Source organism: Pseudopipra pipra, chromosome 2 (genome assembly GCF_036250125.1).
Source record: "Pseudopipra pipra isolate bDixPip1 chromosome 2, bDixPip1.hap1, whole genome shotgun sequence".
Taxonomy (NCBI): domain Eukaryota; kingdom Metazoa; phylum Chordata; class Aves; order Passeriformes; family Pipridae; genus Pseudopipra; species Pseudopipra pipra.
This window is the reverse complement of record NC_087550.1, coordinates 8,083,547-8,106,248: the sequence shown is the minus strand read 5'-3', so window position 1 is coordinate 8,106,248 and position 22,702 is coordinate 8,083,547. Positions and strand designations below refer to the sequence as shown.

Genomic DNA, 22,702 nt, shown 5'->3' with positions numbered 1-22,702 from the left:
GGGGTTCTGGGTGCATGTGCCCATCCCTCCCGATCTTTACACACCTGTTGAAGAGAACTGGTAACCTTTCTCTTCTTTCTCACAAAATGCAGAGAGCCAAATGCTGCTGGAACAGCCTCTTTTTTTAGCTATTGAAGGTGACTGTTTCTGAAGGAACTGAGAAGTGCTGGGATCTGATCTGTCTCCCAGATCAATTGGAGCATGTTTCAAGACTGGGATGGTAATTGCTGCAGGTTTGACTTGGTGGCATATTGGGATGGAAAGTCTGGAGGAGTCCACAGACTTCAGTGCCTCTGGGACAGGCTGTTCCTTGCTAATACAAGCTCAAAACTGAGGTCACTTTGTGTGGTGCCATAAAACACATCCTGGCTTTGCCTAAGTGGGTAGGACAGTTGGTATCAATGGAGTTCCTCTGGCTTGCCAACAGAACTTAATCCAGCCTTAAATCTTGTCTTTCCAGTTAGGTATGGCAGTGTCACTCCTCATGGATGTTTTCCTTTAAAATTGCCTCTGTTGTGCTCGGTGGAAGAAGATCATTTCTACCCTCCCAAGATTTGGAAAGAGGTTGAACCAATTTGTCTTTTGCTAACCTGTGCCAGTGTTTTCTGTATTTGAAATGCTGTTTCTCCTAGCTGAGATTAAAATGTTGGATTCCCCATTCTCATTTAACTTAAAAGTGTTCTGAAATTCAGGGGCTGAAAGTGTGCCAAGGTAGAGTTGTTTTGTGTCACTTCTTTTTGCAGAATAAGATGTAACTTGTAGAAATCCTCAAGAGAATTTAAACACTGATGGCTATCTGCCCACCTATACAGCTAAAGCTGCAGTGATGTCAGTGATTGTCAGAGCCTGGGTTTTTCCTTTCAGATTCATCCAAGGTTTGGTCTGGTGTTTGGGTCTGTTTTAATCTCCCTGTCTCATTATCAGAGTCCTGCTGCCCTCTCTGTACTTGGGTTGCAATGCCTGCTCCCACTCCAGAGGCCTAAAGTAAACATGCTGCTACTTTGGTTCAAGTGGTGTTTTGAGTTTTATTTGGAGGTGATTCTAACCCAGTGCAGCCCTCCATGTTTATTTGTGTTAAAGTGGTGTCCGGATACTGACCTGAAGGCTCGGTGTGCTTAAGCATTTCAATAGTGTCTGTCTCATAAAGAAAACACTAATAAAGAAAATAAATCCAAGGATCACAGGGTGCTCTGCCCCATGGCCCAGTTGCAATGATCCTGCCAGGGGCTGCAAGCTCACTGTGTAGTGTGAATAAGGAGTCACCTGCTTACGCTGGTACTTGTGTTATCTGCCAGGGTGAGCGAAACTTCTCCTGGCTCCTGGAGTGGGGCTGCTGCTCCAGGTGTGGAGCCAGTCCCAGCTAGGGCACAGGAGCCTCACCTGCAGCTGATGGGGTTTGCACAGCTCCAGGGCTGCTGAAGGGTTTTGGTGCAGATGAGAGTCTGTGTCCTGTGGTGTCCATGGGGGCTCTGCTACCGAAGGAAATGGGCTTGGGATTTTTTCCTGTGCTGTCTGTTGGAATTGCAGCTGGTGGTCCTTTCAGTTCTGGAAAGCTGGTCCTAGAAAGAGACTACTGAGCTTTCTTAAAGTAGCTAATTAATTATGCATTTAAGCTTGTCTGAGTGAGACACTGGCCAGCCGGGGTGTAATAGGATTGTTCCGGCTCGTTTTAATTGGGCTGATCTGGCTTGAGTGGATGCTTCAATGTGGGGCAGTGTTTGGGAGCAGACTACTCTGGGAAACCTGCAGCCAAACCAACCCCTTCCCAGAGTCACCCAGAATGGGTCAGGCTGGAAGGGCCCACAGTGGGGCATCTGGTCCCACCTCCCAGCCTCCAGCAGGGCCATCTCAGAGCACATGGCACAGGAGTGTGTCCAGAGGGTTCTGGAATATCTCCAGTGAGGGAGACTTCACACCCTCTCTAGGCAATCTGTTCCAGTGCTTGGTCACTGCACAGCAAAGAAGTTCTTCATGTCCAGGTGGAACTTCCTGGGCATCAGTTCCTGCCCGTTCCTCTTGTGCCATTGCTGGGCCCCCTGAGCAGAACCTGGTCTGTCCTCTGCCCCCTCCCTGCAGCCCCTGACACACACTGGGGAGGGCCCCTCTCAGGGTCTGCTCTGGAGGCTGAACAGCTCCCTCAGCCTTTCCTGCTCCCAGAGATGCTCCATCCCTTCAGCATCTCTGCAGCCTGTGCTGGCCCCACTCCAGGAGCTCCTTCTTGTCCTGAGCAGCCCAGAGCTGGGCCCAGCCCTGCAGATCCCTCCCTGACCTGCTGGGAATGTCCTTCCCAATGCACCCCAGGATCCTCCTGGTCCCCACAGCTGCTTGGTGTTGCTGTCTGACCCTGTGGCTGTGTGAACCCACCAGCAGCTCTGAGTGACCCAGGTGGCAAAGAACATTCCTGATGCTCATCCTCACTAGTCCTTGCTGCCCGTGCTGTGGTTCTGGATGTCTTTGTGCTGTGGATATGGTGGCCTTGGCACTGGGGGTGACCCACATTGGGGGTAATGATAATAGTCTTCCATAAATATTTGAAGTCAGGAGTTACTCATGCATACCTTATTCAATTTGATTTATTTATCTGAGCCAGTGTTGAGAGCAGAGGAGTTGAACACTCGGAAGGGCAGGGGAAGCCCTGCCTCCAGACTGCTTGTGTGCATGCAGCACAGAGCTCCTGAGTCAGTGGTCTGCAATTGTGTCAGGAGTTTATTTGGATTTCTTCCTAGGGCTTTCGCTCAGGATGTTTCCTTTTAACAAAGAATTAGTAGGGTTTTAGTTTTTTAAACATCCCTTATGACCTCCAGAGTATATTTTAAGCAGCAGTTTGCTTTTTTTTTTCCTCTTCTTTTTTTTTTTTTTTTACAGAAGTTGTCTATGCAGAAATAGCAGGATGTGTCTTTGATGGGTGGTTGTTGCTCTGTTTTGCACCTCTTGTGGCTTTATGGAATTGCTGTTGCTCTCCCTTCCTTGACTGTGGGAATTCCCTTTGGAAACCATTTAGATGCTGGGGGAATTTGGGCTGTGCTTTGTTGGGCCTGAGAGAAGGTTGTCCTTCCATTGATTAAATTTCTTCTCTGTAGGCAAGGAGATCAGGACTAACCCCTCGTTAAAGCAAGGAGAGTTGGTGTGAGCATCTCACTGGCAGGACTAGCTCTCAGCTTCTTCCCTGGGAAAGCAGCTTGGCTCTGTGGCTGCTGCCTGAGGGAGGGTCCAAAAATCTCCTCCTACTGCCTAAACAGTATATAAAAATACAGTAAACTAGTATTTCCCCCTTTGGGGTTTAGATCAAGCTTTAGATATAACGGTGACACAAACTAGGGAGGAAAAAAATAATGAATAAATATGTAAAAACTCCCAAAAAGCCTGCTACCTCTGAATGCTTCACTGCAAAAGTATTTGACTTTACTGGCTTTTTTCAAGCCTTGGCTTCTGAGCACCTTTCAAATCAGATATATTGCTGAAACCAGTTTGCAATAATTGTAGTGTTGCTACCAAATTTGCTGTGTGTGAGAGGGAATCCCTTTTTTTTTTTTTTTTTTTTTCCCCCACTGCAAATGAATTGCTGTCAGGTCAGTTCTCCTTTTTATAGAAGAAGGTTTGCTTCAAAAGACTAAAAGTATGAATTTTCCATCTGATATTTGACTTGAATGGGTAGCACTGCTAAAAAATTAATGGAGTGGAATAGCCTGGATGATGATTTCTCCTCTGATGTGAAGAAATTCGATGATGTTCTTTCCTTTTTAATTGCCTGGCCTGCTTTCTTCTTAACTATCCGTATATGCATCTCGTTTTTTTTCTTTTTTTCCTGTGCATCCAATTCCCTGGGATCCTGGTGCTGGTTGGCAGGTTGGCAATTTACTCTGGCGTTGCTCGTGGAGCTGTGACTGGGGCAGCTGCTGACACGCCTAATGCGGCTCCGCACGTTTGATGTTTATGCTGATAACCCCGGGTGGCTTGGGATGCTTCAGCTGTACAGAAATGGAGCTGAAATAAAAAGTTTTCATACTTGAAGACAGTTTCCTGCACTGGGGGTAGCTGTGGTTTCTGGTGGTGACCTTTGGCTGCCATGCCACGACCAGCTGTGTTGGCTTTGCTGCCGGTCCTGGTGGGAAGGGGCAGCAGAGCTGTGCTGGGTGTCCAAAGCCATCCAGAGCAGCCCTGGGTACCTCTGGGACAGGTGGCAGGGGCTGGACTGACCACTGGTTCCCAGCCACTCCCTGGGTGCCCTGGCAGTGAGGGGTGGAGAGGTGGTGCCCAGGCTGGGAAGGGGAGAAGGGGCAGCCCCTCTGCCTTCATGAGCTCACCCGCTCGTCTCCGTTCACGTGCACATGCAGATTTTTCCAGGGAGAAATGAGGACAGGGCAGAGACAGATTTTACTCTGGAACAGTGTTTTATGTCACTTTGCAGCACTGTTTAATTCCCGTGGGCAAAACCAAGTGGTGAATACCTTGTAGATTGCAAGGAAGCGTTAATTACCGTGCAATCTTCTTCTCCTTGGCTCGACTCGTGCCATTTTAAAAGCCAAGGTATGGCATTTTCCATAGCTGGATTTGTTTGTGTGGGAAGTCAGAGTTACATAATTAAAACAAATCCTATTCTACAGTTCTGTGTTTTCCAGCAAAATGTTTTGCCTCAAATAAGTACTGTCTGTAGCTGGGTAAAAATGAGGAGTGTCTTTGTTGAAGTTGTTTTTCTCTTTTGAAACGTTGTTCATATACTCTCCCTAATTGGCATTTTCAGATATTATTCTTTGTGATTGTTTTGTGGTCATTGTCTGCTATGGTTTGAAAAAGCTCATTAGGAAGAAAAGCCCTTGATGGCCAGCTGAGGGGTGGTATTTATGATGTGTGATGTGTGCTGGGTTCGGTGGGGGTGGTTTGCAGAAGGTGTCTGTGCTGCTCCAGGTCCTGCCCTTAACAAAAATGGTCCTGCTGAGGAAATTGCTGTTTTCCTGTCTGTCGTGCTCGAGGGTCTGTGTGTGTGCTGCTGGATAGTGGGGCATTGCTACCACAGCTCTTGGGAGACAGGCTGGGGTCTGCGTTTGTGCCATGTGGGCACCTGGGATGTGGCTGCAACTCTTGAGGTCTTCAGGGAGAGGTCTGAACGTAAATCATAGCAGAGCTGCCTTTGGAGGGGCCTTTTGCTCCCCTCAGCGTGGCAGGGATGTTGAAATGCAGTATGCGGTGTGAGGGGCACCTCAGCTTGCTTCTCACATGGGTCTTCTTCTTTCATAGCACCTTGATGCTGCCATCACATACATGCCATCATTTCCAACATAGGTTGGAAAAGACCTCTGGGATCAAATCCAACCTGTGACCCATCACCACCTTGTCAACTAGGCCAGAGCACTGAGTGCCACATCCAGTTGTTCCTTGGACACCTCCAGAGGTGGGGACTCCCCCACCTCCCTGGGCAGCCCCTTCCAATGTTTAACAACCTTTTCCATGGAGAAATTCCTCCTGATGTCCAACCTGAACCTTGGGTATGTCCCTGAAATACCAACTGCGCTTTGGGCATCTGCTTAACTCTTATGCTGTGTAAATAAAGGCCTTGGGTAGACAGGTAAAGCCAAGCACATGCCTGGGCCTCTGGGGGACTGAAACCATCAGCAGCAGCGTGGAAAAGTGGAAAAGCCTGAATTGAAAGGGAAAGCATCAGTTTCTAAAGGACATATTGCAAGGAACAAACCGTGGGGTTTCAAAACTGGCTGTTCCACAGCGGCTGCGTTTCTTGCGGCGCCCGGTTCCGTACCTCTGCCCGTGTGTCTGCAGGCGCTCTGGAAGTGCCAGCCTCGGAGCTGTGTGGAGCAGCTCCCCGTCAGGAACTGACCCGGGGCGCTCTGGAGCCGAAGGCAGGAGTTCTGACAGCCTGTGAGACACGGATCCCTAATTGAGGCCTCGCATCCTTTGTGCGTCAGCGGCAGAAGGGGAATTACCAGTTGGTTGGATTCACAGAGACAGCGGGTTCGTGGCGATGGGTGAGCGGGGAAGGGAGACCAGACGGAGCAGTTCTTCTTGTTCCTGCTATCCACATTCTCCATCTCTTCAGAGCCTGCTTTCTCAGCAACAAAACATGCCTGTGCTGTTCCTTGGCTTGGTGGGGTTTGTCTTGCCAAGTGAAGGGCTGATCCTGAAAGGCTCCTGAGGGGTGCTGTGAGGAGCCTCCCCCTGTTCCCTCTGTCAGGAAAACTTGTGCATGCTGTTAGCACAGCCTTCCCTGACTTCACTGAGGGCTCTGGGGGCTTGGGGGGAATCTGGTCCTGAAACTTCCCTGTAATTGGTGTGTTGTTACTTTTGGCTGTGTGGAAACCAGAAAGGTCACTTATATGAACCTTTTCTTCTTTGAATTTCAACATGGCCATTAGCCTTCCTGCAATCTGCCTGCCTGGCTGAGCATGGGAATGTCTGGGACACATCTGTTTCCTGGTCTCCTTGAGTAATTGTGTACAGACCATCTCCTTGCCATCTTCTTACCCTAAAAATCCCTTGGCAACTGGGCAAACCAGTAGCTGAATATAAGGAAAAAAGATCGTGTTACTCCTGTATTAGATTCTGATACTGAGTGCATCCATGGGCTATCAGGGATGGGAGAGAGTTGCCTTTGAAACTTGTCGTGGAATCATCCCTGTCATTGATTCTGATGCTCCTTTGCCACTGAAATGAGAAGCAAAGTAACTTTTCAGTCTTTCCCTTCTGAGTTAAGGAGAAAACGTCCGTGGCTGTGGTATTTGTTACAGCAGAGCCCTGCTGTGCCTGTATGGCTGAATTCCGTGGTGGTGTTGATCCTCAGCCTGCTCATCCCATCTCCCTCCCGGCCCCTCGAGTGAATTATGCCTCGTGTTCAGCGCAGGGCCATCTGTTTTCCTGTATGTTCTCTCTGGCAGCCTGATTCGAATGGAAAGGTGAGGCTAAATACACGTGAGGAGAAGCAGCTCTTTTGTTCTCCCAGCAGCTTGTTTTCCAGCGGAGGAGCCAGGCAACAGAAGGAATGCTGGGTCTTTAGCTGTCCTCAAAATGTGCTCCTAGTGCAAGAGTCCAGGGGATTATTAACAGCAGAGTCAAGGGGGAACCTGAGTTTTGGGGTTAATTTGGCACCTCTGACTTAAAGGTCTCTTGTGACTGGGCCTGAGCAGCTTTTCAAAGATGCTGTAATCTGTGTTTTGACCTAGTACAGATTTCACTGTGTGACTCCACAACACTGCCAGATAGTCCCCACCCCCCATGTCCTCCTGATCCATGCAGAGCTATTGCTGCTATCCAGGTTTTCCTGTGCCATCTCCTTTTGCTCTGTAAATGGTAATTTAATTTCCACATTTAGAGACCTTAATTAATTATGAATAAAATCATTTGTATGAATTTTAGAGCTGAAGGGTGACGGATTAATGGCTCTTTGGGAACGTGAGGCAGCTTTATGAGAAGGGATTCAGCACAGGAGTGGCTGTGTCAGCTCTGCCCTGTGTGCATCCCTGAGATGTGGGATGGGAGAAGAAGGAGGAGGGCTTCCATCCCCTGGCATCCTGGGGAGGTGTTTGTTTCTCTAGAGCTGAGTAGGTTGAGGCTCCCCTTGATGGTTTAATAGGTCTGATGAAGTAAGAATTTGGCTCCAAATGCGTGTTGTCATGTTTTATGCATGGTCAGCTTTTGTTCCTGTCCAGTGGAGTGGAGCACTGTGCAGTCTAGTGCTGGGTGTCTTTCTATGCCTTTTTATCATTTTTTTTTTTCTTTCTTCAGGGATCATGGAGTTCATTGAAACTTTTAGGCTTGTCCTCAGGTCTCTGCAGTGGCCAGACCTGCAGTGATCTCAGCAGTCACCTCTGCTTTTGGCGTGAGGCCGGTTGCCCGATGCCTGCAGGCATCAAACATTTAACAACTGCAACATCTGTCGGGTGCTACTCATGGCTCTCTTCCTCCAAGAAGTGTTTTGAATTTTGAAGCTCTTCAGAGTTCCTTTTTTCTTTTGTTATCCTTCTGTAGAGGCCAGTGGGTCCAAAATTACTTCTGCTGTCCGTCTCCTGACGCAGCATCGCCTGTTTGATGTCTCTGTGCACACACATTGCACTGTCCTTCTGCTCTGACCACGGATCCTTCTGATTCTTGGGGAAGGCAGAGAACAGAGCCGAGTCCAGGTTTTGTACTCCAGGCGCTTCTCGGACCAAAAGGGGTTTGTTTTCTTTTCCTGGAAGCTTTGCTCGCAGAAGGGAACACTGAGCAATCCAGCTCCCAGCAGTTTTGTTTGGCAGAGTTTCCTACTCTGCGTTGTCTCTCGCTCTTCCTCTGCAGAGCCGGTGGAAACGTCGTTGTTAATCCCAGCAGCCTTCCCGAAGCCCCTGGTTTTGTGTTCCTGGCTCATCCCCTTCCCCTGTGCTGTGGGTGTTTGTCTCCGGTCTGAATCCTGCGGGACGGTGCCTTGGCTTGGGATGCAGGTCGGGAGTTGCGCAAGGCCCGTCTGTCTGGAGGGCAGATTGCCATCAGCCATCTCCAGGATTTTTTCATGGAACAATACTTAACTCCAGGGGTCAGCTGGAGGTGATGGGATTGTGTTGCCTGCAGTGACTGACAGGGCAGGGACAGAACTTTGTGCTGCACAACTTGGTTTGGTCTCAGCACGTGGGACAAACCCACTTGGCTGCAGCAGCAGCAGTGAAGGCAAGATGGGTGAAGGTTTTCACTCCTTTAGAACAAACTACCAAAACCCAGTCCAAACAGAAATGGTCAAATTACTCAGGGGGCCCCCTGGTTTTGTATGACTTGTTCATGCTTAATCATTTCTCTTCCAAGCTAATCATTTCAGAGCAGCCTCTTGATCCTTATGCCTCTCTGCATTTTGTTTGCATATGTTGTCCCTGGCAATCATCTGGTTGTCCAAATCTTCCTCTCCCTCTTTACAATATATAGCCTACATTGTGCTTTAAGCCATGCCTGGTACTCTTAAAACATTGGTGGTGTAGCCTGGCCTGACTTTGAGGAGATTCCTGACAGGAAAAGAGAGGCACAAGCTGGAAGTCTTTGTCTGGGTGTTTTTACCCCAGTACTTTGTAGAATCAGGCAATCCCAGAATGGTTTGTGTTTGAAGGGACCTTAAAGCTCATCCAGTTCCAACTCCCTGCCATGGGCAGGGACAGCTTCCATTAGACCAAGCCCTGTCCAACCTGGCCTCAAACAAGTTAGGCTTTACTCAAAGTTTTCTTGAAGGTTTAGAGGAAAACCAAAAGAAAAGGAGATGTGTTTGCATCAATGTATTGACCTGATAACAGTTCTGAAAACAAGAAAGCATGTTCAGCTACTGGAGTTCCCACTCTGGCACAAGGCCACAGCCTCCTACTGAAGTGCTCAGCTGCTTTGGGAACCTGATCACAAATGTCTAATTTACACTGGTTGCACCAGTAACTACAGCTGGGACTGTTTAGGTCATATTTAAAAGAAGAAAAGGCAGGAAAAGCAGAACTTTGAAGTTTTCCTGCCTGCCTCGTGAATCCTGCAGCAATTGATGTGACTGCTCAGTCTTGCTTCTGTGGAACTGTAGCATTTTAACAAGTGGTTTCTATAGGACGAAAATCAAGTTTCTTTGGCTAAAAACGACATACTACAGTGGTTGTTAATGGGATGGTGATACAGGAGTGAAATAGCAAGAGAAGGAAACATTTGTCTAAGATTTATATAGGGAGTGCTGCCCTTATTTTTTACAGTGTTTTCAAAACAAAAAGAGAGGGGGAAAGTAGAGATAAATGGCACAGGGAGGACTGTGAATGCTGCCCTGTGTCCCCACGCAAGTTTGCCAGAAGGATAAAAGTCCTGGAGTTCTGAGGTCCCTTCCCACAAATCCAAAGGATCCTGGTGGGCAGGAGAGCCTCAGCCTGTTTAAGGGAGCAGCAGAAGGAATTTGGCTGCTCCAAGTGCCGCTTGCCAGGCCCACAGTTCACAGCGAAACATGGGCTTGGATAACTTCTACCCTCTACTTGATTAGGTCTACCTGATTATTTTTAACCTAGAAAATCCCTGCCCTCCCGGCTGGGAGAGGATATTCCCATTAGCTCTGGGAGAGCAGCCTGGTTTTCCCCGGGAGATGTGTGAGCTATGGGGCTGGTCTGAGGGGGTTTCAAGGTGGCACTGGGTGTTACTGCACTTTGGGCAGAGGTGTCCGTGGGTCTCACTCACTTCCCACCTCGTATCTGTCCACAATAATCTCAATCCTCACTTCGTTGACTTTTGGCCACTTCTTAACCAGAGTTTAAAAAGTATCTGGAGCAAAAACGGGTCGCTTAGCAACGTGCTGGAGCCGAGGGCGACCAGAGAATGGGTCAGTGATTAACAATTATGTATAATCAAGGTTAAAAATGCAGGGCAGTCTGAACGTCCCTGCTCTGACAGCCAGAATATTTCAGTGTTACCATGCTGGGATTTATGGTGGTGGTAAGTAAATTTATACCAACTGTAGTCTTGACCTCGTGAACGCGATGATTTGAGACTTGAACCCAGACTGAAGTCTCTTTTCTTTACTGGTGTATCACAAAAAACATGAAGTAACTTTTGGGTGTGTAACACAGGCATGGTCTACGTTTGATATGTATTTTTTTCCCCAAGGCTCAGGGCCTTCCCCATGCCGTGTGACTTCCCAACCAAACAGAAATAGATCTGCACAGGAGAGTGGAAAATGCAGTCTTGCTATGGAGCAGAAATGTGGAAGGAATATGGGTTCTGGTTTTGGTCACTGTGTGAATGTTGGTGCACTGTTCCTCCAAGCAAGAAAACAGCCAATTCCACGTGAGCTTGATGAGTATATTTTTCTGAGCCTTATTTTGGCAATGTGATCATTTTCCTAAGTCCTTGGTGGTGCTTTGGTTTCTGGATGAAGAGATCCTTGGCAGCTCTTTCTTCTCGCACAGAGTAGAAAAGGACATGGCTTGGTTATGATTTCATTTGCCCCAATAAATGTCCCACACTCCCCATTGCTGCAGGAAAATACAGTGAGAATATCAATCACTAGCACAGCTCTGCATCTCCTGGATGTTTTTATAACTCTGGCAGTGAGATCAGGGTTATTTTGCCAAGTCATTTACTTCCATTGCCATATCAATTCCTAAAGGCTCTTGCCTATTTGCCTCTTTGTTTAATTAACCCTTCTTTTCAGCCATATCCCCCCCAGTTGTCATCCCAAACTTGAGAATCAGGGATCAGCTGACAGTACCTCTTCAGCAGCCACAGGAAGTGCTGAATTCCAGGAGTCCTGACAGGAGGTGATTTATATTCCTCAGGATGAATCTTCATCGGTGTCCGAAGCTGACGATGTCACAGGCGAGCAGGCAGCTCTTTTCCTTCACTCCCCTGACCCTTTTTCCCCCACCCTTCTTTCACTGAATAGGCTTATTCCCTGCCAACTTAAATAATGCATGTTTTAAGGATCCCTTTCAGACTAATATTACTCATCACCTTCCTCACCTGCCACTGCTGGTCCAGGAGAAAAATCATCTTAATGCCCCTTTCCACAAGAGTAAGAGGATGTCTTAATGAATGCTTTCCTGGTTTTGGTCATTAAACATGCTCTGCCACTGTGGGCTCTTTATAGCTTCGCACTAAGTGGTAAAATCCATATGTGAGACTTTGCAGAGGCTTTTAGGTGTCATTAGGGATCATTAATATGCAGAGCAATGCCACGCAACAGAGGCTGCTGGGGTAGGAAATGAGATCCATCATCTGTTGTTAGAGCTGCAGGATAACTTCAGGGTCAGCAGAAATCAGGCACAGGGGCTGGACTTGGGCAAGGATTCCTCATTAGGACATGCAGTGTGTGTGTGGGTGGTATGGGGAGGGGAAAGGCAAACCTGAGCAGTTTTGGGGTTCCTCCCATCCTCATCCTGCAGTGTTGGTTTGGATCTTCTGGATCCTGTAGCTGTTACAGTCACTCCAGTGGCTCCTCAGTGCAGACAGACTATGCCCAAACTCGATAGCTTGGATTGCATTTGTATAAATTGAGTTAATACGCAGTTTCAGGCTGTCTCCTGCCTGCTTCCACAGGCCAAGGATCTTTTTTCCTTTCTTCCTGCCTTCTTGATTGGCACCTTCATTTCTGCCTTATGAGTATTTTCCTGGTTTTGGTTGGTTGTTTGCCACCAGAGACTGATTTCTACACCCACCACACCACCTAGGCAGGTGGTTGCAGGGGGGAGTGCCTGCACCTGTTTGTGGTATCACAGATTTTGGGTGATTTTGGTGCCTTTGTGGGTAGCAGCATGGGCTGCCTGGGGGTGCTTGTGAAGGAGGTCTGCTTCCCCTTTACCTGTGGGTATAGGATGTCTTCCCAGTAGCCATCAAGAGCTTTTTCTGCTTTGCTTTCCTTGCTCTGAAAGGCCTGGGAGTATCAGGAGCAGGGGTGGCAGGGAGTAGGAATGTTTCCTGTGATCTGTTGTGGATCAGCAAGGAAGGGAGACCAGCTGAGCAATGAATTATGTATCTCCTCTTTATTTAAAGAGCATTTCCATGCCTTGGAAAGTTCAAAAGATTATTCTACGTGCTGGTTTCTGATACTGGACAAGCTGGAAATGTTAGTGGGTATGTTAATGTTGCTCCTGGCCCTCACAGCATTCACTTCTGAAAAATAGAAATGGTTTTAATGTGCTTGGCCTGGGAGCTTTGATTTGAAATGAATACTGTCAGCCGTGTTAAAAAGATGATAAATTACGCTGAAAAACGTGTTTTGGTTTCCAGCAGCAGCACTGGGGTTGTGCCACAGTTACAGGAGAGGCAGAGTCATTCAGAATGCAGGTGTTTGCCCCTCCTGGCTCTTACCTTGGCATTGCTGGGCCGCCTGGGCTGGTGCAAGGTGTTCCTGCCCAGGGCAGGGAGTTGGCACTGGAGGGGTTTAAGGTCCCTTCCAACCCAGACCAGTCTGTGATTCCAGGGTTGTCCCGTGGTTGCTCTTGGCTGGGAGTTAAACCAGCTCCCTGTGCAGCGACTCCTTTTTCCTCAGGCTCAGGATCACGGAATCACAGAATAATTGAGGGTGGAAAAGCCCTCCCAGACCATGGATCACCCTGTGCCCAATGCCCACCTTGTCCCCCAGCCCAGAGCACTCACTGAGTGCCATGACCAGTCCTTCCTTGGACACCTCCAGGGGTGGGGACTCCACCACCTTCCTGGGCAGCCCCTTCCAGTGCCTGACAACCCTTTCCATGAAGAAATTTCTCCTGATGTCTTGGGGACTCCTGCTTTTTGGGATAATTTTTCCTGTTGCTGGCTGCTTTATGTGCTCATTAAAAGCAGTGGGGATTCGTGGGTAAAAGGGAAGGTAGAAAATGTAACCCAGAGTAAGCTCTAATGTGTTTGTAGATGAGAACCAACTTGACGTGTTTCTGTGTTTGAGATTTATGATCTAATCATTCCTTCCCCTGCACAGCAGGGACTGGAGCAGCGTGTAGTTATTTACATATAGGGAACATTAAACAGCCACCTCTTTAAACCATATGTGAACATAAAATCCAACAACCACTGCTGAGTAATGAGTCTTTGCGAAAGATGAGAATAAAAATAAAGTGGAAACAAGCAGAATGAAAAGGTATTATTGCAAGAAGTAGCTGTGACAGCAGCACGTTATATCCCTGTGGCAGGGTGAGAACGTGACCCTGTGAATGTGTCCTCCTGACTTCACACTGAACACGTGCACCAGCTTTGCTCTGTGCTCCTCTGGAGCTGTGATGGGCTTTGGATGCCGTGAAGAACTAGAGGATCTTTGAGTTTGGAGGTTGGCAAAGGGATTAGGGGCTGTTAGTGGTTTTTATTCCCCCCCCTTTTTCAGGAGAAAAATGCATGGAAAGAGCATGTTCTGTGGAGAATTTGCTGCTCTCTGTATCATATGAGCCCTAAAATACTGTGTTTTTATGCCTTCTTTTCACTGGTGGCTTAGTTCCTTGAAATGGACTCTCCCGTCCTTTTCCATTTCTAGTGCTAATTACGAACAGGAACTTGAAAATAATTCCCTGATAAAGGGGAAGGCATCCCCAAATGGGTACAACTGCATCCTGCAGAGGCCAGGATTATCCCAGAGGCACATGTTGTCGGTGGGTCTCAGCACACAGGTTAGATCCAGAAGCTGGTAGTTGTGACTGAGAAATGTATTTATTCCTTCCCAATGAATCTCCTCGTTGCTGGGATCACTCTGATGGTGAACCTGAGAAGAGTAACTTTGGGATTTAGAATAAAATAAGAAGCAAATTTCCATGATATGGGGGTTAAGATACTGAGTTTCTATCACAGAAATAAGACTGTTTTCTACTTCTAAAACACCCTTTCAATGGCATTTTAACAACGTAACTCTCCTTTGCATATCTCATCTTTTAACCCTCTGCACTGCTGGGCCCTGAAAGGAACACGTTAAAAAATGTGGAAGGCAGGGGGCTTAAGAAATTTTTTTGTCCTTAAATCCCCACTATTTTCAAGTAGGATTTTAGAAATATCTGCTGTATTTTAATTTGGTTTGTCAGAGTATAATTACCATGGATGAGGTAAAAAACTCATTTAAACACGGCAAGTGTGGTGAAGAATCCAATTTTCAGAAATCAGTGGAATTGTAATTGGAGTCATTAAGTGCTGACTTCGGTAATTAAGAGTTGGGTTTTGACGTTTCAGGCTTCTGTTGCTAATTGTCCGTGGAGAGGGTACAAAAATGTTGTGTTTGCCAAGGAATTGGTGGATCCCTGAACCTGTGGAGCTGCTGGCCACACTCAGACAGGTGTTGGTAGCATGGCAAACAGTGCTTCCTCTTTATTTGTGTCACAAGGTACAGAGCCAAAGCAATCCCTTTAGGATAATAATCAGGAGAAGGGTTTTTCTAAGCAAGAGATGGATGCTCAGCTCCTCAACCTATCTTGCTTTCAAACTTGGATCTTGGGTTACAGGTCCATCTTGATAAAATATCTGGATCTCTCTGCACACTGAAAGTGCTGAGAAAGTTTTGAATAAAAGAAATCAGTGGTAGAAGTGCATCCTCATCATTCCTTGTTTGCAGAATTATCTTTAGGAAGTCAGGATGTTCTGCATTTTTAACTCCTGCAGTTTGAGCAAGATGCTTTTGTTATGATAATGGAGAAACCATAAAAACTCCTGACATGCTGATAGTTATCATCATATAAAACAAGCCTTATGCTTACTTTCCTATTAAAAATTCTAATTTTTTCAGAGCAATGGCACTTATAAGGTGTTTTTCCTTTCATTTTGTTGTTTTCCCAGCACCCAGATGATGCTGTTTGGGCCTCCAGCATGGGAGCTGAGGCGAAAGGTTTTGTGCTTTTGAGCTTTTACTCCCACAAACAAATCTATCTCTTGCTCTGAGTTTGAGCCTGTAGTTATCTTCTGTCTCCTCAGAAGCCAGAGTTCAGCTAGAAAGTTACCTAAAATGTGTTTTTAGCATGTTGGCTGTGCTCATTTCTTAGATGCGGGAAAACCACGGGCAGCTTAAACACCTGTTTTACCCAGAAATCCCCTTTTTGGGATTGTGGTGTTTTTTCACAGTGCAAAAGTGTGCTTCCCTTCTCCTCCTAGAGATTCTGACCCTTGAAGCTGAATGGGTGGTTTCTCCTGGACTTGTTCATGTTAGTGTTGGATGTGGGGCATCCATGGGATACTCTTTGGAGCTGGACACCTTGAGGGAGGGCCCAGAGGAGCAGCCTGGGCCATGTTCAGAAGAAATGATCATGGAATCACAGGATATCTGGAGTTGGAAGGGGCTCTTGAGGATCACTGAGTCCCTCCCCTGGTCCCTTTGCAGCCTTGTGGTTTCTGGGTGACGCACTCCTCAGAATACCTGGCAGTGCCTGAATGTGGTATGACAGAAGCCAGGGAAGCACCTTAAGTAGCTGGAGCAGGTTGGAGTCATCATGCCAAGCTCTTCTGACCAGGCTGGTTAGGAAGGACTGTCTCTTCATTGCCTGGGCTTCCATACAGTCAGAGAGCAGCCCTGGTGCTTGATGATGATTCCAGGCTGGGCTTTCTGTAGCGTGTTGTCCCCGTCTCCCAGACACTGGACTTGCAGCTAGAGATGAGGGGAGTAATGAGGATACGCTCTGCTTTAGGCATAATTTCCTTTTCCCTTCGCTGTTTCCTTTTGTTTTATATCTTCAGACAGCCCATGTTGCTGCCTAATTGGATTACTGGGTCACTTGCTGACTGTGGGCCGTGCAGGACTGGGACCGGTCCCTGCGGCTCCGCAGTTCGGGTGCTGATGTGGGCTGGCAGCCCTGCTGAGCCACTGCAGTCCTGGGGGCCTCATGGAAAACGGCATTTCCCAACCTCCAAACCCTACAATGGCTGCATGAAGGAATGGATCCGTTCCTTCCTTTCACCTGGCTCCTTAGCTTTAGGGAGGAACAATTCCAAATGCCTTTGTTTTGTAGCCTCCAAGTCTTCTGGGGGCTGGGTGGAAATGCAAAGCCTTGAGTACAGTTCGGGTGTTTGCCTTTGAACAGCTCTCACTTAAAACGAGGGCTCTGTATCTTAAACAAACCAGCTCCTTGCAGTTTCCATGGTAAGCTCTCCTTCATAATTGAACAGGAGTCATAAACGTTGCATAAACCCAGGGAAGCTGCTGCTCTGTGGTGTCAGCCCTGTGTTTGCTCTCTGTGCAGTGCAGCTCCCCGGGGAGGCTCCTCGTGTGTCCCACGGCCGCCCCAGGACTCCTCTCCAGACCCTTCTGCTGAGGGGAAGCCAACTGGAGGAACTGTGAAGGCTGAAGTCTGTTGTCGATGGGACTGCACAGAGGGAAAACTCAGACCTTCTGCTTTCCAGGGATCCCTCTGCAGACTGTGCTGTCAAACTCTCCTTCCAGAGCTGCTGCGTTCACCTAGAAGCTGCCAGACCTTTGGAAAACAAGAGACCTTGCCAAGGTAAGTATGAATGACATATCAGATCATGCTTTTAAAAATCCATTCTTTCATTTTATTTTTTATTTTCAACCAACTTTGCTACTTCTGGGACAAGAACTTCTGTGCTGTCCCACCTCTTAGGTTTTATAGTTTAAATATGTGGATGTCTGTTACGATGCCATGGGTGTCCCACCACACGTTACCCCCCTTCCCTTTTCTCTGCCTCTTTAATTATGAGGATTTGAGCCTCACATGCTTAAAGTCTGTCACATGGACCCAACAGCACTGAAAAAACTCCAACCCACTAAAAAAGCCCCTCAGACAGCCCCAGGTGTAAAGTAGACCTCAGGGTTTTGATGCCTGAAGCTTGGCAACACTGTATTTCCAGCAGTGGAGCTACTTGAAAGGTTTCCCCTCCCAGGGAAAACAGTGACCTTGGCTGTCACAGCATGGGATGATGGTCCCCGACCCCTGCCTGTGGGCAGGATGGTGTGGGATGCTGTGCTCTGAGCTTGTCCCTGCCAGGAGCACAGCACTTCCAGGCAGGTGATGATGAGGTGTGCCCTGTGTCCTTTTCCGCTGGTCTGGAAGCATGTCCAGGGGTGTTATGTTACCCTGGAAAGACTGCTCGTGGGAGACGACTCGTGGATGTTGTTTTGCTGCTTCTCCTTGCTCGTGGCACTGTGGAGTTCCAGGCAGGGGCTGCTCCTCCATCCTGTGCTCTCGCACTTCCCGCTCACCGCACAGATGGAGCGTGAAGCTTCCTGGTGCTCTGTGGCAGCAGCACCCACAAGCACAGAGTGACAGACTGATCCCTGGATTCCCCTCCTTTCCCTTCTCCTCCAGAGCCAGCAGGAGAAAGGTTTTTGTTCTTTTCTTTGTCTGAGTTCGTGTGGTGCAGCGCGTTGGCAACGTGCCTACAGCCTGCGAGGGGAGGGGACAGGAGGGGGGTCAGGGGAGGCCACAGCAGTCATCATCATGCTTTTTTACAGAATCCCAGAGTCGCTTAGGTTGGGAAAGACCTCTGAGATTGAGTCCAACCTGTGCCTGATCCCCACAGAACACTGAGTGCCACGTCCAGTGTTGTCCCCATCCATCCTGTGGCTGTGGTGGTCTGTCTTTAGGTGTCCATGATCTGTCCAACCTGGCATGGAACACTTCCAGGGCAGCCACAGCCAGAGCTTCTCTGGGCCAGGGCCTCACCACCCTCACAGGGAAGAATTTTTTCCTAATATCCAACCTAAACCTACTCTCTGTCAGTCTGAAGCCATTCCCCCTTTTCCTGTCTCTCCAGACCCTTGTAAATAGTCTCTTTCCATGTTTCTTGTGGGCTCCCTTCAGGTACTGGAGCCTGCAATTAGGTCACCCCGAAGCTTTTTCTTCTTCATGCTGAACAATCCCAATTCTCTCAGCCTTGTAAAGGATTTAGGAAAAAAACCCAAACCCGAGGAATTTTCCCTTTAACAATGCCTTGTTGCACAGAGGCAGGATTTCTTGCCCTCTGGCATTCTCATGTCAGGAGGGCTCTGAGTGACAGAGGTCAGGATTTGGGGAGGGGGCTGTGGGTCCAGGCTGACCCTACAGAGTGACCCATGGAGTGCAATCCCTACAAAGCGAGGCTGTTCCCAGGGGGATCTGGCTGCCGTGTTCCTATTAAAATGTTCCAGAGAGGGAGGGGATAAGGAGGAAACTAAGCCCGTTTCCTATCTTAGATTTTTAGGAGACACTTAAGGGAGCGCAGTTGGATGAGTAAGGGCAAAGGCAAATTGCAGAAAGCACTTACTGGACTTGTCTGGGGATTTGAGCCGTGCAGTCTGTGGTGCGAAAGCCGGGCTTTGCTGTAGGAAACGGCAATAAAAGCCGACAAGCCTAAAGACCCAGATTAATTTAGAAACTCTGCAGCTCAGGGGAGGGAGGGTAGAAACAGAAGTGCAGCGGCTCAGACTGACCTTTCCATCAACTCCACGGCTCTTCCAAAGATGTTTGTGGTGTCTGAGCTGGGGTTGATCCGTGGGATCCCTGGGTGATGTGGGGCAGCTGGAGCTCAGGCTCCGGGGTTCCTCCTTGCTCACCAAATGGCTCTGGACCTCCAGGAGCGTGGGGCTCTTTGGCCAGCGTGGGGTGACACTGTCCATCGGTCTGTCCAGAGGGCTCGGGATGGTGCTGCCAAAGTGTCGGTGCCAGAATCTGTCCCTAAAGCTCAGGACACAGTTTGCAACATGGAGCAGCTCCTCTGTGCAACTTGGAGAGGTTGGATCTCTGTTAGATGTGCTGCCTGACATGGGTCAGTGGGTGTTATACAGGATCTAATTATCCTGATGGCCCAAGGTACAAAAGAAAGAGACCTGTTCACCTCTGGCTGTGTTGCTGACCATGGGTGCTTTGCTTCCCTCTTTCCGTCCCTTCCATCCTCTCACAAAGCTACACAGTGAAAGATAATACCAGAATTCCTCTTCCTCAGGCTGCTACAGACACTTGTTTCCATGATCTTTGTTTACATAGATCCAAGTCAGATTCAAGTGCCTTTTAAACTCAGAGGACTTGTCAGGAGGTGGGAGACTGTCATCCCCTTTAGTCTTTTCTGTACAGGTGTGTCATCATGTGACCAAATTCTATCCTGAAGTTGTTTAAAAAAGCCCTTACATTGTGATACTTGGAGATGTTCATGTTCAAATGTCACATGGGCATACATATTGTACTTTATAATGGCATCTTAGCAGCTTAGGAAGTGATTAGTTTACTTTCGTGCCAATGTTTTCGCCTGTGCAGAGTGGGAGTTCTTACTGACATGTGCTGAAGTCTTTCTCCTGCCCTCCAGGGTTTAAATAAAAACCACTTTCTTTAGGAGCATGTCAGAGAAATTCTGTTTTGAAAAGCTGTTTGGTTTCTTAGGAGCATGTGCACATATGTTTTTCTCTTTATGTTCTTAGGTTTCAATGGTAAGTAAGCCCCATTTTTCAGAACTGAGTGATTTAGAAGCGTTAGACTCTTTAACAGGACCTAAAGCAAACAAGGCTGTTTCTTAAACTGCTGACACGTGTGTACCCATGTGCATTGGTCATTGGAGGGCCACAGTTGGATCCTTGGATCACTGCAGAAGCTTGGGAGCTCCTCACTCTTTGGTAAAGCAGGGGGCCGGGGCTGTGCTGTGTCGGCCCCAGAGGGCAAGTTGATGTCTCATACACTGCCTGGTTTGTGGTTATTCCAGCAAAGAGGTGCAGCCCCTGCTGCCCAGAGGCCTGTGGAGCATGCCTGGGACTGTGGCAGAGGTGTGGCCCACACTGGGTGTCCAGCCACCACCTGTAGCAGAGGTTTCTGCTTCAGTCCTGGTGGTCACTGTGCCCTCAGTGTCACTCCCAGGGGTTGCAGCAGTGATACCTAGGTCTGGTGGCTCAGAATTTCACTGAGTTTGTGGTCTCTGCAGAGCTTAAATCTCTTCATCATTCTTTTGAACCTTTTTATTTCAGCAGTCAGAACGGGGGGAAAGAGCTGTAAATGAGTTGTAATGCCAGGCTGAGCTGGGAGTGCTGCCTGTTAGGAGTGAGGTGTGCTGGAGTTTGACTAAGCCTTAGCAGGCACTGCTCATTTCACTGCAAGGCCTAAATCAGATTATTGTCTGAGTCTCCCCTCAGCAGTTTAAATCCTTATCAAATATTCTCTGGTCTCATGCATTTGAGTTTCCCTTCTTCACTGTCTGTGGAGTAAAGGGAACATAGCTTAACCCTCACACAACTTTGTCCTCTCTTTACAGCCTTTGCCCTGTTAACTTTCTAAGGATATTTTTTGAGCTGAAAGCTCAAAAAATAGATAGAAATGGATAGAAAAACTGTCACGGTCTTTTGTAAACGACATAAGACTATCCAGATGTGTTGATGTAAACCAAGGCTCCAGTAATTCTGAAAATGAGAAGCTCTCCATGCATATACAGCTCCTAGAAAACCGATCCATCAGTTATTTGTGTTTTTTTTCGCATCTGGAACTATTCCCTAATTTTGCAGGAGACTTGGTGTGCATTTCTGCCTGCCTCATTGACTCCTTTGTGTAAAGGACCAGGAATACCGATCCCAGGGAGCTGTATGAACAAATGCTCTGGTTCAGTGGTGGTGTGCCCTGTGTCAGGTGTGTTTGGATATAGTTAATCCTGCCTGGGGAGGCAGCAGGATGCTTTGTACAACCTTTGGAAGTTTCTTCCAAGCTGGTCTAGGCTCTGTTGGCTCAGACCAACCGGGAGTGTTCCATGTAGGAGCTCAATGAGTCCTGGTGGAAGCTGTAGCTGTATTTCTCCACAGCCTGACATTTCATTTGGTTTCTCACGTTACCCAGCTTAGTCATCTCTTTAGAAATCTCAACTTCTTCCTCCTCTCCTGGCGTACAAACCAGATCCCGCTTGGTGGATGGTGCAGTGGTTTGCCCTAGCAACCACACAGATCTCCCAAAATAGCTCCTTCCATGGCTGCAGAGCCTCTCTGAACCTCAGAATGTGGACTGCACTCTCTTGTTTTGCCTCTAATGGTCAGACAGAAAATAACCAGTGCTGTGAGTGGACTTTGTGCACAGAGCGAGGCTCTTTGGGACACGAGGGAAATTCCTGCAGTGTTTATGTGCTGAGGGAAAATGCCTTTGGAGTCAAACCATTCCTTCTGTGTGCCCACGTGTATGATGTTGTTCATGGCCTGTTCCCTGCTCAGGGAGCACCTGAGCTGGGAAGGCTCCTGGTGCCAGCCTTGGCCGTGCCAGGGTTGAAATTCCCTGCTGGAGTGGCTGCTCTTGGCCCCTTTGCCCCTGGCACCACACGCCCTTCTTGAGGAATGGGACGGCCACTCCACGAGGTCTCCCCTTTCTTGGAACATGGGTGTACAAGTTTCTGCTGCTGTTTGTTTTTTGTGATAATCAGAGCAAGAAATATTTTAATACACTTTTGAAGTGTGGCCATTTTCTTTTCCCTGCCTCTCCAGCCTAAGAAAATTCCTGTGTTTGGGATATCTTTCCATAGCATTGCAGGAGGATGAGATTTATGGAGATGTGTTCAAATGCTGCTCATCTTCTGCTGAGGTGATGCTTTTTGCAATGATTATCTTTCCCTTGCTTTAGGAGGGTGTTCTACAGTCTGGTGTGTTGTTATAGTCACCTTTCCTACTTATCAGCTTCAGTTCTCCTCCAGATCCCTTCCTCCAGCCATCTCCTTTTTTGCTATATTTAAAACAATGCCTTACAACTCATAGTTTTTAAAAAATCCGATCCAAACCCCAGAAGGGAATTAAAACAGCAGCAGGTAATTCAGTTTTGTTGTGTGATGACACGCAAGATGTAGGTTTTTGAGGGCCAGAAGTTATGTAGATTGTTGGTATAAGAAGACAGAGGACAACTGAGATTAAAGTGGAGGGGGGCAGACATTGATTTGCTTGTATGTGGGAGAGAAGAGACCATCAGCTGCAATATTTACACTCAATTACCCAGGGAGGGTTCTGTCATTATTTGCGTTCTCTGGAGCATTCTGTATTCTCCAGCATACTCTTGCCATATGTATTTGGTTGCCAGAAGTTTATATACATTTTCTGCTTTTCATTCCAAACAATGTAACATTTATTACGAGTTCCATGAGTTGTTGTTTCAAGGGGAGGAAAAAATCTGCACCAAGCTGTGCTCTGGCACCATAACCACACTCAGTAAGGGCTGCCTGCGTCACAGGGAGGGTGAAGAGATGCTGTAGGAACCAAGGCACTGTGTTAGTTGTCTTAAAAGTCATTAAAATCTCTTTGGGGAGCGTTCCTGATTCCTGGCTGGTGTTTGCAAAGGTGGCTTTTAACCCCTTAGGCCCTCCCCACACTGCGGGGAGAAAATCAGGCTCGTGT

General features: G+C 47.8%; 1 protein-coding gene across 4 annotated transcripts in view; it reads left to right on the top strand.

Annotated features, from left to right (window-relative positions):
- Positions 1-22,702, top strand: part of TIAM1 (TIAM Rac1 associated GEF 1) — a 163,406-nt gene that overhangs the window by 13,985 nt on the left and 126,719 nt on the right. For 3 of the 4 annotated variants that reach the window (XM_064643904.1, XM_064643900.1, XM_064643899.1), the window contains exon 5: positions 16,614-16,871. The gene's annotated coding sequence lies outside the window, so the exon portion shown is untranslated. Of the gene's footprint in view, positions 1-16,613; positions 16,872-22,702 lie in introns of those variants that run through there. The other variant, XM_064643905.1, reaches the window with a different exon arrangement.